The 16,406-nt window shown below is 43.5% G+C and overlaps 1 long non-coding RNA gene across 2 annotated transcripts; it reads left to right on the top strand.

Moving 5' to 3' along the window:
• The first annotated feature begins 5,027 nt into the window (after nucleotides 1-5,027).
• Nucleotides 5,028-8,693, top strand: LOC104646395 (uncharacterized). 2 transcript variants are annotated; one of them, XR_011220015.1, is made up of 3 exons: nucleotides 5,028-5,287; nucleotides 7,030-7,259; nucleotides 8,189-8,693. It is a non-coding gene; the product is annotated as an uncharacterized lncRNA (long non-coding RNA). The 2 variants fall into 2 exon arrangements; XR_740505.4 differs by lacking the exon at nucleotides 8,189-8,693 and having other exon boundaries at nucleotides 7,030-7,457.
• Nucleotides 8,694-16,406: the final 7,713 nt, after the last annotated feature.

A 16,406-nucleotide genomic window follows, 5' to 3' on the forward strand; every position in this document is an offset into this window, starting at 1 on the left:
TAATTCTTGCTTGTAAAGTACACATACTTGTCCATTTCTCTGTCTTCGAGTCATTCCCCATTCATGCGGGGGATTGTTGGATTTCAAAAAGGTGTGATAGAGTTGCGACTTTTATGAAGAGTTGTGACTTTTATGAAATGTTGCGACTTTTATAAAAAGTTGTGACTTTTATGAAAAGTTGTGATTTTTATGGAAAGTTATGACTTTTATGGAAAGTTGTGACTTTTATGAAAGATGACGACCTTTCTGAAATATTGTGACTTTTCTAAAGGTTTGTGACCTTTCCGGTAACGCACAATAAGAACCTTTTCACACTACCCTTTGTTTTCTATAATTGAGGGATTTTCTCTCATTTTAATATAGAATTCATGGACTTTTTCTTCAACTACTAAATCTAGTATTCTAAGTCTTTATTGCCGTTGAGTGGTTCACTGACACCGGAGTTTTTTGTATCTATACTCTGGTGATTGAGATCATTTTCCCTTGGGAGTTCATATTCCTGATCAAACCTCAGATACTAGAGGGGAATAATTTCCTTAAGGGGACACTGTGAGTTCAGTGGACTTGATCTTTTTCCTATTAAAATTTTTCCAGATTCTGGTACGTGTTTTACAAATTTTAGATTTGTGAATTAATTTCAGTTCTTCTATTCTTTTGTTCTTCACTGGTTTATTAAACTTGGTAACTTTGTGTTTCTGCAAAGTTTGTTGGAATCAGTAAGATTTTTTTAGACACATATTAACAACAATTCTTCTTTAAGAAAAATATTTTGTATATTTTTTTCAAATTTGTTTCTGATTCTAGTTTCGCTACTAGTTTTGATTTTCTAGTTGTGAAAATGTTCTTAAACTTTGTTGTCTTTCAAATATGTTCAAAATTTTGTTCTAAGTATATTTGAAATACAAGATGAACAACAACTTTTGCCTGTGATAAAACATAAATGTTTGTTAAGGAGTTTCGAATCTCCAACCTGCATTTCCTAGTCAAATTAGGATAAAATAGACTAGTTGAACTAGAATTCAATTTGTGTAGAACTTTACTTGATTTATGTTTTAATATTACACTTTAAATAGTTTTATTAGTATAATGTTATAAAATTTGCGTTTTTTGATTACTGAGACGGTGTGCTGCTTTCAAATCATTATCCATCTGTTTTCAATTGAAAGATTAAGGCAGGAATCTTATGTGAGCCTTGTGGTGGCACTGGGTGACTGCTCTGTGATTTTTGTAAAAGTCAGAAGACCAATGTGAAATATGAGACTAACAAAATTTTTCGTCGGTGTCCATCATGTAAAGTTATAAGTGTTTTCTTTTTGCTGTATTCCTATATTAATTTCTAGGAATTGTAATCATCTCACGTTCTATAATTTTTCGATAGAAGATAATCCCAATAAGTTCTTTCTTGATGGTACTGCGCAAGTGGAATACTTATTGTGCTCAAAAGAAAGTGAAATAAAATAGTTCATAACAACAATTCTTTGAAATCTCAGGCATAATTATATTCTTACAGATCATTGCACGATTATATTTTTTTTATAAAGGTTCCCAATTTGAGGTAGTTTGACAAGTTGGGATGAAAAAAGGAATTTAAATTGCTTAATAATCTCATATCAGTATCAAATATTATTAGGATGTATTTAAACAGTATTGGTTGTGGTGAGATAGTTGAAATCCCTCCGTCTTTAATAAGAGGTCTCGAGTTCAAGACCCGAAAATGAAAAAAAAATCCTGTTAAACACGACAATGTGTGAATCCTCTTATTTCTCTCATTCATTCCCGTGAGACCTTGAGAATCATGCTAAATGAAACTCAGAATTTTTACTTCTTTTTTTGCAAACATGTCAAAACAAGAAGGCAAAAGTCCCGCCTTATAAAAACTTATACATAGAGGGGAAAAAATGGAATAATATACTTAGTTTGTGGAAAAAAGAAAAAGGCAAAGTAAATGAGGGGGAAATTTAAGTACAGGGATGATGTAAATATTGAGTCGTTGGGATCTCAAATATGCTAGTGATATTATTTTTATCAAATCATATCAATTTATCACGATAAAGTAAATTTGACAAGCGAAAGACTTTACAATTAAATTAGCAAGAATTTTTGCAGCCTGTCTCAAGAACAACATGATGTATAGTTGCCAAAATAAGATACCATTTCACATAAGCACATGGCACATGTACTTGAAGAACACATTATTGACATAATGTGGGCTATAGCCTGAAATATCCACTTTTTCTATGATAAGATTCGTGTTGGTGAAAGAGTTTCAAATGTTATGATTTTACGTTGTTTACGGGGGTGTTACTCTGCCTGGGGGAGCTTGGGTAAAAGAGAAGGGATGCAATAGCCAATGTAAAACTAGCCAATTAATATGAATCCTCAACAATACTTTGTCTAGGACGCAGAGGGGAGGTCACATGATTCGTCGTTAAACTATTTTTACTTAGCCATCAAATATGGTTGCCAGTACAACGTAGCTAAGTAATAGAAGCATACTTGACAATTGCATACTGGAGACAAATACTTTAAAATTTTTATATAGCTTAGAGGGTCATTTCATTAAAAGGAAGAATGGATTGGCAAGCATATCAGAGAAAACATTGCACCAATAATAAAAGAAGATAACAGTACAACATACCATTGCTAAAATTCTGAGGAAATCGGAAATGTGTAGCCTAAGAAACGACCAAACAGCAGAGGAGATCAATCAGATTCAACAATCAAAATTATATATATATTCCCAGTAAGATCAGTAAAGTTTTTTTTTTTGCAGCGATCGCTACGCCAAAAATGATCGGGATAAATGGATAAATAGTTCAAGGACTATCTAATATTATCGACCAAACATGAAACAAAAAAATCCTACAGTTTATTTTGAGATTATTATACCTTATATCTTACGTCAAATGAATCATGAGTCCTATTCAAAATTGAAATAGAAATGAGAATTAGATAGCGTACCTTTTGAGTGAACTCAGACCAATAATTTTCTGGGGAAGAAATATGTCTAATTTTATATGTGCAGTCAAATGATTTTTATTTTTTTTTAAATTTTTTGATGGGAGAGGTTTCTTGATTCTCCTAGAAATCACACACAAATGGCTAAAAGGGACTAAGGCTCTGTTTTTTATCTTTTAAAAAAATATAAAATGAATTTTTTTTTAAAGTTTCACATCCTAAGTTATCATTTATAGACTTCTTCTATTTTTTAAATTGTTATCATCTAAAGTCAAAAGTGAATCCAATAGTACTTATTAATATATATTTTTATAGTAACATTAACTTGACAAACAAATAAATTGGTTATATTATTATATAAATATGATCAGTTTTTAGAAGAGAAACGTATTTAAAGCATCTTTATATTTGATGTGTATTATTTATTTCGTTCTTAAATTTACTGCGCTTGATGAACTAAGCTTAAATGCACTCCTCTTATGCTATATGACATAGCAAGTGATACTTATTTTTAATTCGTGAAAGATTAGAAAATTGTCACATTAGACTTTTTTTTAGAAAAAAAGTTTTCCTTCAATTTTTAGTTTCCAGTGATTATACTTTTTTTTAGTGCGTGAAAGATTAGAAAACTGCCACATTAGACTTTTTTCTTAGAAAAAAAATTCCCTTTTCCAACCTCTACAAAATTCTTCTTCTTTAAAGGATTGAGAAACCCTCAAATCGAGAAGGCGATTTTACCGTTTAATCAATAGTTTCTCTTACCACTTTTATCAATGTTTTCAAGCTTAAACACGTTTGATTCCACGGACATCTAAGGATTATGCTGTGAGATTGGAGAAAAAATTTGGCCAGAAAAAAAATGTGAGATGCTGAACTATAACCAAACCCCTCTAATTTTTATTTCTTTATGCTAGTAACTTTTAAAATTAATTTAAAGAAATAACAAATTTCTATTTTTTTTATTTTTTAATGCATATATATATATATATATATATATATATATATATATATATAACACATCAATTTTTTTAAAAAATCTTTATGAACACCTCCACAATAGGTTGGAGAGTCATCACATATACTCACACCAATTTAACGCTTATTTTCGTATTTATAGGCCTTTGTTAAGAAAAATTTATGGGGACTTTCATAATGAGTTGGTGAACCATCACGTATAGTCATATCTTTCTTTTAACACCTATTTACATGCATTTTTTTAGGAATTACATAAATTTTGTTATTTTTCTTGTGTATTAGACAATGGAGCGACTCCTCGGAGACCCCAATAAACTCTGTGAAGACCTCCGTAATGAATTGGGGAACCACCACGTCGAAAAGATGGTCCAATCGTTTATCTTTTCAAATGATGATGACCATTTCCCATTACATCGAAACCATCTTTTCAAACTTATTTTACAAACCTGTCTATTAAGTTATATTTTATTCTCTTTAAGTTGTTGTCAATATCATCGGTAAGAGTTCTTGGGATTGAAGTTAAGTTTTTATGTTGGGATAATGAGTTTTTCATTACGGATTAATTTATCGAAGTGCAAAAAAATTTGGTATATCAAATGTAGAATTTTGAACACCTTGGAGTGCTAAAATAATTATGTTAATTAGGCACACCCAATACTTTTTTTACAATGAAAATTTCTTTTTAAATATGGAAGTAAAAAAACAGGCAACTAAGAAGCTTGAAAGTAGTTAAAAAACGTTATGTCTAATCATTGACATTCAATTTTGATCATTCACAATGTAAATTAAATTGCAAATACTTTAAAATATTTCGTTTTGTTTTTTCATGTTATTTTAAAATATAGTTTTTATCACTTTTTATAATTTTAAAATAACATGTATGCTTTTATATAAATATGTATATAATTAATTAACTAGTACATTTTATGAATATTAAAAACTGTCTCAATTTTTTTGGTTCATAATTAATTAGTTCATAATTATTTTATTTCATTTAAATTAAGAACTTGTTAATTAAATTGAAGACAAATTTTATAAATTTTATTACTACGTTCTTAAGTAATTTGAAATCTAAATACAAATAACGGCTATTTTCATTTCAATACAAATACTTGTTCTTTCTCTTCTTCACTTCACTACCATTCTCTTCCACAGTAGCACGAATTAGGGGATAAAGATGGGTTCTAATCTCTCAATTTTACTTCTTCTTCGATCAAACAGAACTACTTCTTTTTTCTGGGTGTAAGCATCAAGAAAATGGCGAAATGATGGTGGCGAGAGTAAAATTGGCAAATGAGTACAGATATTCCTATGCTTCTTGAATCAATTTTCGTATGCCACTGTTAGTATTCAGGTATTTTTTCCCATTTTCGTCTGATTTAGGGTTGGGGGTTTAGTTGATTTGATTGAATAATTTACTTTTTCCCATTTTCGTCTTCACTTAGGATTGGGGGTTTAGTTGATTGATCGAATAATGTATATAAAACCTCGAAATTAACTTGTAGGAATGGGGAATTTGGTATATCAGTCATGTGATAGTTCACTCTCCTGTTACTGCTTAGAATTAGGAATGAAACATACAATTTTGTTTTGCTGAAACTCTTCTTTTTGTATATTGATGAATTTTAGTGAATTCATTTTCTTTATCGTTTCTGTGTTGTTTTAGCTGTACTTATCTATTTTCTTTTTGTATCAATTGATGATTGTTGGATCCTGATAATTATCCAAATGATTTTCACCTCTTCAATACGGATTTCCAAACTTTTGAGTTTTGCACAAATGGAATCTGAAATAAATAAATAAATATGGGAAATTTCAATAACTAGCTGCTTCATAGAGCCAGGGATTTTGAAAATTGATATTAATATACCGTTGATGTGGGGGCTAGATTCTGTTGCCGTAGAGATGTTTGATCAAAGTCCGAAAAGAATTTTAGTTTAGCGGAAAATCATGAACAATAATGATTTGCTCAACACATTTATGCTCAAACTTTTCTCAGCGGACAAGTAAGCATTATAATTTTCCTTATCATTATAAGCCTGGATAATGGAATCTTTAGGATGAAAATGAGTTTTTCGGTTGATTTGTCTTCTTCACTCTTTGCTTTTGCGATCATGTCAGATCTTTTTAACGCACAAATAACTACCAAGGGGTTAAGTATTCATCCCAGCCCTCCCCTGCCTCTTCCTGGTTAAGAGATTATCCATACCTCTTTGCTGTGATTCCTTTGGAAGTAGATCAGTAGTAACTCGATCACAGTCCGCCTGCACATCGCACAATTGTGTTTTAAAATATTTCAAACCACTGTAAAGTAACTACTAAACAATGTTACAACAACTGTAATTCACTACTGACCTAGTAGCAGAGAGATGACGTAGGAAAAGAACCTAAAAGTGGATTGAGAGAGCTTGTTTTCTTTGACTGTGGAAAGAAACAGTCTGATGTAGCATCTAAGGTTCAACCAGAATGTTCATGGGAAGAATGCCAAAAAAGTAATGAGCAACCTAGAACCAAGTGTTGGGAGTGTTTAGTTGTCAATTGAGACCAAGTTGATGTATCTAGATGTGCCACTCTCAAAGTTGGAGTGCTTACTTGCCAGCTGAGACGAAGCTTTGAGTATTATTTGTTTATGCATTCTGATTTTTTTTAATCAAAAAACTCATCACTCTGAATATCTGCAGAAGAAGTACTTTGAATCAAAAGACAAGTTGAAATGTGTTGTATGTATTTTTTCTATATATGATGCCATGTGAGGGTGTAGGGTGTCTTTGTTTCTGAAAATATATTTAGTGGGGTTAAACTTGTAGTGTACTCTCTTCTCCGCACTTGCCAACGAAGATGATCCATCTTTGCTGTTGTATTGTTTGTAATGGCATTTTAATATTTACTCAGAAACTCTGCTTTTATATATAATTCTTTTTTTTTGTCTTCTTTATTCAATCATTTTTGTTTGTTTACTCTTGATCTATATGTTCCTAAACACGTTTAAAGTTGAGCATTTGTCATGTTCATGTGAAGATTAGTTGTATTTAGGGTCCTAAAATCACCACTACTACTATTTAGTTAACTAAAAATTATTCTACTTCACAATTATAGATCAAAGTCAGAAGAGAATTTTAAACAGAATCTGTCCTGTGGCAAGTCAGATTTGGAAACCTATGAGAAAGATTTGGAAAAACACACCAGCTTCTGTTTGTTGGATATTAATTATGGAAGGGAAGAAATGCAAGATGTTTTGAAAGAAAAGCAGATTATGTACAGAAGACTAAGGTTACATGCTTATGACTTTTGGCTTTTTGGTTGATCTTCAAGATGAAAATAGCTTGGTAAATTTCATAGACTCATTACAAAGATATTTGTACAGAAGAACCTTTTCTTTTTGCTTTTGTGTATAAGAGGGTTATGACGATATTAATGTACTAGCACCAAGTTATTGCTACATTATTTTTATTTTTTTCCTTATCAATTTAAGCCTGTATAGATGGAATCTTTAGGATGAAAATGAATTTTTCGATTAATTTGTCTTCTTCTTTCTTTGCTTTTGCGACCATGTCAGACATTTTTAACGCACAAAGTTATCAATGGGTTAAGGTATTCATCCAAGCATTCCCCTGCCTCTTCCTGATTAAGAGGTTATTCATACCTCTTTCTTTGAAGCACTATTCCTTTGGAAGTAGATCACCAGTAACTCGATCACAATCCGCCTGCATATCACACATTAGAGTTTTTCAACCCATTGTAAGGTAACTACTACTTAACAATGTTACAACAACTTGGTTTTCTTCGAGTAGTAGAGAGATGATGACGTAGGAAAAGGACCTAAAAGTGGACTGAGAGAGCTTGTTTTCTTCGACCGTGGAAAGAAACAGTCTGATGTAGCATCTAAGGTTCAACCAGAATGTTCATGGAAGGAATGCCAAAAAGGTAATGAGCAACGTAGAACCAAGAGTTGGGAGTGTTTAGTTGTCAATTGAGACCAAGTTGAGGTGTCTAGATGTGTCACTCTCAACGTTGGAGTGCTTACTTGCCAGCTGAGACGAAGCTTTGAGTATTATTTGTTTATGCATTCTGATTTTTTTTTATCAAGAACTCATCTCTTTGAATATCTCCAATTTTGCTGCTCTCTCGTTTGCAAGTTCAAGTTAGATGCTCTGATAATTGTTTCAACGTCACATTATTGTCGCAAATTTTGTGTTCAACAGTTGTATATCTATTATGGATTGACAAATTTTACAAGAGTTTGACCTCTTTGTAGCATCAAATAGCCGATTCCAATCCCGGACAATGAAAGTGCATTGCAGTAGGTTGATGACCAGGTTCAATTGGGAATTTTAGTCTATGCCACTGTTCACAATCTCAGTCAGTTCTCTTTCTCTCCTTATTTGTATTTTTTTGAATTTCCGTTGAACTAATATTTCTGTATCACCATCCATGACTTTGGATCCTTTACAACCTTGTTTAATTATATGTGATCTCTAAATTTATTTAATTTACATTTAAACCAACCTGGTTAGGTAGTTTCCAACACTTTCTCCTCTAAATATCGGAAAGGTTTGATTCCTTGAAATGCACATGTCAGCATTCAGTTTTTTTAATCGACATTCAATTCACTAGCCACGAATATGGTTCTTTGCTCTCTCTTTTCCCTACTTCATTTAAGTAAGCATATGAACTTGTAATTTTATCTTCTGGGATCTGCTGCCTGATTTAATGTAACATGACTTGGTGAATCTTGTCATTTGCCAAAGTTAATGACTGCAGATTTTCATTATTATTGTATTAGCATTTTAGAATTAATTAGCACAAGTGTCCATCCTGCACTCTATAAAATAAACTTTGAAGATCACTCTCCAAGAATGATATTTTTCCAAGAATGACATTTTATCAAGAATGATAATTTTCCAGTAATATGTTGGTGTATATCATTGATTACTTGCACATCTATCCCTTCCTTAACAAAAAAACATATCTTTCCATTGTTTTTTTTGTCAGCTTAATCTCCGCAACTGTTTCATATATTGAAATGGATATTTATTAGTTAATAATATTCAATGATAAATTAATTGAATATAGAAGAAAATATCGCTATCCCTTTCCTTTGTTACATTTTTTGTCAGCTAACATACATGTGTTACTCTCTCTCTCGATAATTATAACTCTGAATAGTTTATTAAAAATTTTGGAATACAAATTATGATAAACAAAATTTGTATACTTTTTAAGGGCGAGGCGGGGGACCACAAGGCACAACGCCTCGAGGTCCTTGGGAGGGGGAGGGGGGGGAGGGGCTGGGACAAGGCGCCTCGAGGTCCCAAGGGAGGGAGGGTGCGGGGTGTAGGGATTAGGAAGTTGTATATGTAGGGGGAAAGGTAGGTTAGAAAGGTAGTGAGGTAGTGGTGGAGGGGGGGAGGGGTAGCGTAGGCTGGGTGGGTGGGGTAGGATAAGGAGGTAGGTAGGATAAGGGGTTAGAAAGGTAGATGGTAGGTGGGGTAGGATTGGGGGATTAGGAAATGGTAAGGGTATGTAGAGGAAAGGTAGGTTAGAAAGGTAGTAGAGGAAGGGGGGAGTAGAATGGTAGTAAGTGGGGTAGGAGAGGAAGGGGGGGGGGGGGTGTTCTCGGGGCGTGCGCCCTGAGGACTCTCAGGGGATGAGGGAGTTCTCGGGGCGTGCGCCCTGAGGACTCCCGGGGGTGGGGGGTTCTCGGGGCGTGCTCCCTAAGGACTCCCGGGAGGTGGGGGTTCTCGGAGCGTGCGCCCTGAGGACTCCCGGGGGGGAGGGGTGGGGGGTTCTCGGGGCGTGCGCCCTGAGGACTCCCGGAGAGGTAGGGGGTTCTCGAGGCGTGCGCCCTGAGGACTCCCGGGGAGGTAGGGGGTTCTCGGGGCGTGCGCCCTGAGGACTTCCGGGGGGGGGGGGGTTCTCGGGGCGTGCGCCCTGAGGACTCCTAGGGGTGGGGGTGGGGTTCTCGGGGCGTGCGCCCTGAGGACTCCTGGGTGGGTGGGTGGGGGGTTCTCGGGGCGTGCGCCCTGAGGACTCCCGGGTGGGGTGGGTGGGTGGGGAGTTCTCAGGGCGTGCGCCCTGAGGACTCCTGGGGGTTGGGTGGAGGGGGAGGGGTGCGCCCTGGGGACTCCCAGGGGGGTTAGGTGGGCGGGGAGGGGGGGAGGGGTTCTCGGGGCGTGCGCCCTGAGGACTCCTGGGATTGGGTGGAGGGGGAGGGGTGCGCCCTGAGGACTCCCGGGGGGGTTAGGTGGGCGGGGGGGGGGGGGGGGGGAGGGGGGGGGGTTCTCAGGGCGTGCGCCCTGATGACTTCAGGGGGGGTGGGGGTGGTGTTCTCGGGGCGTGCGCCCTGAGGACTCCCGGGGGGGTGGGGGTGTGATTCTCGGGGCGTGCGCCCTGAAGACTCCCGGGTGGGATGGATAGGTGGGGGTGGGGGGTTCTCGAGGCGTGCGCCCTGAGGACTCCTTGGCGGGTGGGTGGGTGGGGGGTTCTCGGGGCGTGCGCCCTGAGGACTCCCGGGTGGGGCGGGTGGGTGGGGGTGGGGGGTTCTCGGGGCGTGCGCCCTTAGGACTCCCGGGTGGGGTGGGTGGGTGGGGGGAGGGGGGTTCTCGGGGCGTGCGCCCTGAGGACTCCCGGGGGGTGGGGGTGGGTTTCTCGGGGCGTACGCCCTGAGAACTCCCGGGGGGGTAGGGGTGGGGTTCTCGGGGCGTGCGCCCTGAGGACTCCCAGCAGGGTGGGGGTGGGGTTCTCGGGGCGTGCGACCTGAGGACTACCGGGTGAAGGGGGGGAGGGGAGGGGGGTTCTCGGGGCGTGCGCCCTGAGGACTCCTTGGGGGGAGGGGGGTTCTCGGGGCGTGCGCCTTGAGGACTACCGGGGGGTGGGGGTGGGGTTCTCGGGGCGTGCGCCTTGAGGACTACCGGGGGGTGGGGGTGGGGTTCTCGGGGCGTGCGCCTTGAGGACTCCCGGGGGAGTGGGGGTGGGGTTCTCGGGGCGTGCGCCTTGAGGACTCCCGGGTGGGTGGGTGGGTGGGGGGTTCTCGGGGCGTGCGCCCTGAGGACTCCCAGGTGGGGTGGGTGGGTGGGGGGTTCTCGGGATGTGCTCCCCGAGGACACCTGGGTGGGTTTGGTGGGTGGGGGAGGGAAGTTCTCGGGGCGTGCGCCCTGAGGACTCCTTGGGTGGCGTGCACCCTGAGAACACCCTGGGGGAGGGGAAGGGGGTTCTCATGGCGTGCCGCCCTGAGGACTCCCAGGGGGCGGGGGGAGGGGGGTTCACCGGGCGTGCGCCTTGAGGACTTTCGGGGGGGAGGGGGGTTCTCGGGGCGTGCGCCCTGAGGACTCCTGGTTGGGGGGAGGGGGGTTCTCGGGGCGTGCGCCCTGAGGACTCCTAGGGGGGAGGGGGGTTCTCAAGGCGTGAGCCCAGAGGGAGGGGGGGTTCTCGGGGCGTGCGCCCTGAAGACTCCCGTTGGGGGAGGGGAGGGGGGTTCTCAAGGCGTGAGCCCAGAGGGAGGGGGGGTTCTCGGGGCGTGCGCCCTGAAGACTCCCGTTGGGGGAGGGGAGGGGGGTTCTGGGGGCGTGCGCCCTGAGGACTCCGGGGGGGGGGGGGGAGGGGGGTTCTCGGGGCGTGCGCCCTAAGGACTCCCCGGGGGGGGGGAGGGGGGTTCTCGGGGCGTGCGCCTTGAGGACTCCCGGGGGGGAGGGGGGTTCTCGGGGCGTGCGCCCTAAGGACTCCCGGGGGGGAGGGGGATTCACGGGGCGTGCGCCCTGAGGACTCCCGGGAGGGGGGGGGAAGGGGGTTCTCGGGGCGTGTGCCCTGAGGAATTCCGGGGGATGGGGGGGGGGGGGGGAAGGGGGTTCTCGGGGCGTGCGCCCTGAGGACTCCGGGGGGGGGGAGGGGGGTTCTCGGGGTGTGCGCCCTGAGGACTCCCCGGGGGGGAGGGGAAGGGGGGTTCTCGGGGCGTGCGCCTTGAGGACTCACGGGGGGGGGGAGGGGGGTTCTCGGGGCGTGCGCCCTGAGGACTTCCGGGGTGGTTCTCGGGGCGTGCGCCTTGAGGACTCCTTGGGGGGCGTGTGCCCTGAGGACTCCTAGGGGGGAGGGGGGTTCTCGGGGCGTGCGCCCTAAGGACTCCCGGGGGGGGAGGGCGGTTCACGGGGCGTGCGCCCTGAGGACTCCCGGGGGGGGAGGGCGGTTCTCCGGGCGTGCGCCCTGAGGACTCCCGGGGGGGGGGGGGGAGGGGAGGGGGGTTCTCGGGGTGTGCGCCCTGAGGACTCCCCGGGGGGGGGGGAGGGGGGTTCTCGGGGCGTGCGCCTTGAGGACTCCCGGGGGGGAGGGGGGTTCTCGGGGCGTGCGCCCTGAGGACTTCCGGGGTGGTTCTCGGGGCGTGCGCCCTGAGGACTCCTTGGGGGGCGTGTGCCCTGAGGACTCCTAGGGGGGGAGGGGGGTTATCGGGGCGTGCGCCCTAAGGACTCCCGGGGGGGGAGGGCGGTTCACGGGGCGTGCGCCCTAAGGACTCCCGGGGGGGGAGGGCGGTTCTCGGGGCGTGCGCCCTCAGGACTCCCGGGGGGGGGGGGGAGGGGGGAGGGGAGGGGGGTTCTCGGGGCGTGTGCCCTGAGGACTCCCGGGGGGCGGGGGGGAGGGGGGTTCTCGGGGCATGCGCCCTGAGGACTCCTTGGGGGGCGTGCGCCCTGAGGACTCCCGGGGGGGGGAGGGGGGTTCTCGGGCGTGCGCCCTGAGGACTCCCAAAGGGGGGGGGGGGGTTCTCGGTGCGTGCGCCTGAGGACTCCTTGGGGGGTGGGGGTGGTGTTCTCGGGGCATGCGCTCTGAGGACTCCCGGGGGGGTGGGGGTGGGGTTCTCGGGGCGTGCGCCCTGAGGACTCCTGGGGGAGGGGAGGGGGGAGGGGAGGGAGGTTCTCGGGGCGTGGGCTTGAGGACTCCCGGGGGGAGGGGAGGGGGTTCTCGGGGCGTGTGCCCTGAGGACTCCCGGGGGGCGGGGGGGAGGGGGGTTCTCGGGGCATGCGCCCTGAGGACTCCTTGGGGGGCGTGCGCCCTGAGGACTCCCGGGGGGGGGGGGGGGGAGGGGGGTTCTCGGGCGTGCGCCCTGAGGACTCCCAAAGGGGGGGGGGGGGTTCTCGGTGCGTGCGCCTGAGGACTCCTTGGGGGGTGGGGGTGGTGTTCTCGGGGCATGCGCTCTGAGGACTCCCGGGGGGGTGGGGGTGGGGTTCTCGGGGCGTGCGCCCTGAGGACTCCTGGGGCGTGGGGGTGGGGTTCTCGGGTTATACGCCCTGAGGACTCCCGGGTGGGTTGGGTGGGTGGGGGGTGGGGAGTTCTCGGGGCGTGCGCCCTGAGGACTCCCGGGGGGGGGTGGGGGTGGGGTTCTCGAGGCGTGCGCCCTGAGGACTCCCGGGTGGGGTGGGTGGGTGGGGGGTTCTCAGGGCGTGCGCCCATAAGGACTCAGGGGCGGTGTTGGTGGAGGGGTTCTCGGGGCGTGCGCCCTGAGGACTCCTGGGGGGTTGGGTGGGTGGGTGGGGGGGGGGGGGGTCTCAGGGCGCGCGCCCTGAGGACTCCTGGGGGGGTTGGGTGGGTGGGTGGGGGGGGGGGGGTTCTCGGCGTGTAGGGGGTATGGGGAGTTCTCGGGGGGTAGGGGGTAAGGGGAGTTCTCGGGGCGTGCGCCCTGAGGACTCCTGGGGGGGTAGGGGGTAGGGGGGCTTCTCGAGGCGTGCGCCCTGAGGACTCCAGGGGGTAGGGGGTAGGGGGGGTTCTTGGGGGGTAGGGGGTAAGGGGAGTTCTCGGGGCGTGCGCCCTGAGGACTCCTGGGGGGGTAAGGGGTAGGGGGGGTTCTCGAGGCGTGCGCCCTGAGGACTCCAGGGGGTAGGGGGTAGGGGGGGTTCTTGGGGCGTGCGCCATGAGGACTCCCGGGTGGGGTAGGGGGTAGGGGGTGGGGGGTTCTCGGGGCGTGCGCCCTGAGGACTCCCTGGGGGTAGGGGGGTAGGGGGGGTTTTCGGGGCGTGCGCCCTGAGGTCTCCCGGGGGGTAGGGGGGTTCTCGGGGCGTGCGCCCTGAGGATTCCCCAGGATTATATAACAATAAAACGGACATTCTCAGATGTGTTACCAAGGCATCGAATTGAAAAATCCATCTTATTTTATTAGATTTGTTTCAATAAAGAATTACAATTTTCTTTAAAATATTCGCTAAAATCCTAAATTAAAAAACTCGTTTTTCAAAAAAAGGCTTCATCCAAACCCCTTTTAGGCTGTTGTATGCGTAGATCGAAAAAATATCCAAATTAAAAAAATACCTCAATCAAACATTCGAGTCAAAAGTTATGGCCGTTTGAACTTTCACAAACCTAAATAAATTTGGCCTCGAGTGACCATTTGACACGATTTTTTTTTTGATTCTGTAATTTTTTTTGAGATCTACGTAGTCAAATCCTTACTTTTTTTTTTAATATTACTATAATTTTATTTAGATAAAATAATATAAATTCAAAACTACCAATCTTATGTGCTTCGTGCCCTATTAGGTTAAAAATTAAAGACAAGTAAATTACACTTATTATTTAGATTTATAGTCCTTCTAATTTGTTTAGACACTAATTTTGAGTAATTTTTCCTCAAGTTGTTGCTTTTATCAATAAAAAATCAGCACTGTTTTCATATGTATATGTTTTCGAAATTATTTCAAATATAGTCCTCAAAATACCCACCTTATCTCTTTCATAAAAGAAAAAAATGATTCTCAATGTTGACTCATTATTCGTTCATTCTCTTCAAAAAATAACTTAAGGAAAGTCAACAATGGTAGAATTTAAGTCATTATTCGTCTTTTTTATTTTATGACGACTACTCTAATTTATAATTTCAAATGATAAATATTATTTCATAACACAAATTTGGTTGTAATCTCAAGTTTTTTACCAACAAAGAATTCTTCTGTTATTGAAAAAATAATCAGGTTGAAGAAAAAATCAGCTTGATTGGACATCAGATGCGCGTTTTATGTCGTTTGAAGTTCAAATTTTCACAAGTACCCCTTTAAAGTCACATTTCATGAAACTTCAAATGGCCGTAGATTTTTCTTTGAGCATCTTTTGGGGACGATTCTTTTTTTAAACTTTCTTTTTTTTAGATCAACGCGATAAACCTACCCTTTGATCGATTTTTACTTTTCTTTTTTCCTTGTAATTTTGCCCTATATATGGTCAAAAATCAATAAATGTAAAATTATAAGTCCTACGGCAGTGAGTGGTGGTTTTTCGTGGAGATATTGAAAAAATAATCAGGTTTGAAAAATCAAATGGCCGTAGATTTTTCTTCGAGCATCTTTTGGAGGCGATTCCTTTTTTAAACTTACTTATCCCTTTGACCAATTTTGAATTTTATTTTTTTCTTATAATTTTTCAAAAATCTAAAGACGTAAAACTATAAGACCCAAGGCAGTAAGTGGTGTTTTTCGCTTATATATCAAAAAATAATCACGTTGAAAAAAAACCCGGCTCGATCGGACATCGAATGCGCGTTGAAGTTCAAATTTTCACAAGTACCCCTTTAAAGTCACATTTCATAAAACTTCAAATGGCCGTAGATTTTTATTCGAGCATCTTTCGGGGGAAATTCTTTTTTCAAACTTGCTTATTTTGTTGAGATCTACACAGTAGACCTAATCCCTTTGACTGCTTTGACTTTCATTTTTTCCTTTGTAATTTTGCCCTATATATGGTAAAAATTTGATAAACGTAAAACTATAAGTCCTATGGCAGTGCATGATATTTTTCTTGTAGATATCAAAAAATAATCACGTTGGCAAAAAAATCTGCTCGATCAGACATCGGATGCGCGTTTTATGTTCGTTTGAAGTTCAAATTTTCACAAGTACCCTTTTAAAATCACATTTCGTGAAACTTCAAATGACAGTAGATTTTTCCTCGAGCATCTTTTGGGGTGATTCTTTTTTTAAACTTGCTTATTTTTTTTATATCCACGTGGTACACCCAATTTCTTTTATCGATTTGTTTTTTTCCTTATAATTTTACCATATATATGGTCAAAAATCGATAAATATAAAACTATAAGTCCTATGGTATAGCGGGGTGTTTTTTCGCGTAGATATCTAAAAAATAATAAGGTTGGAATAAAAAACTATCTGGATTGGACATCGGATTCGCATTTTATGTCCGTTTGAAGTTCTAATTTTCACAAATACCCCTTTAACGTCACATTTCGTTAAACTTCAAATGGTCGTAGATTTTTCCTCGAGCATCTTTTGGAGGCGATTCTTTTTTTAAACTTGATTCTTTTTTTAAGATCTACGCGGTAGACTCAATCCCTTTGGCCAATTTGACTTTAATTTATATCTTATAATTTTGCCTATGTATGCTCAAAAACCGATAAAAGTAAAAGTATAAGTCCTATGGCAGTGTGTGGAGTTTTATCGCGTAAATATTGAAAAAAATATTAGGTTGAAAAAAATCGGCTCAATCGG

The sequence above is a fragment of the Solanum lycopersicum genome, chromosome 3, assembly GCF_036512215.1.
Source record: "Solanum lycopersicum chromosome 3, SLM_r2.1".
NCBI lineage: Eukaryota > Viridiplantae > Streptophyta > Magnoliopsida > Solanales > Solanaceae > Solanum > Solanum lycopersicum.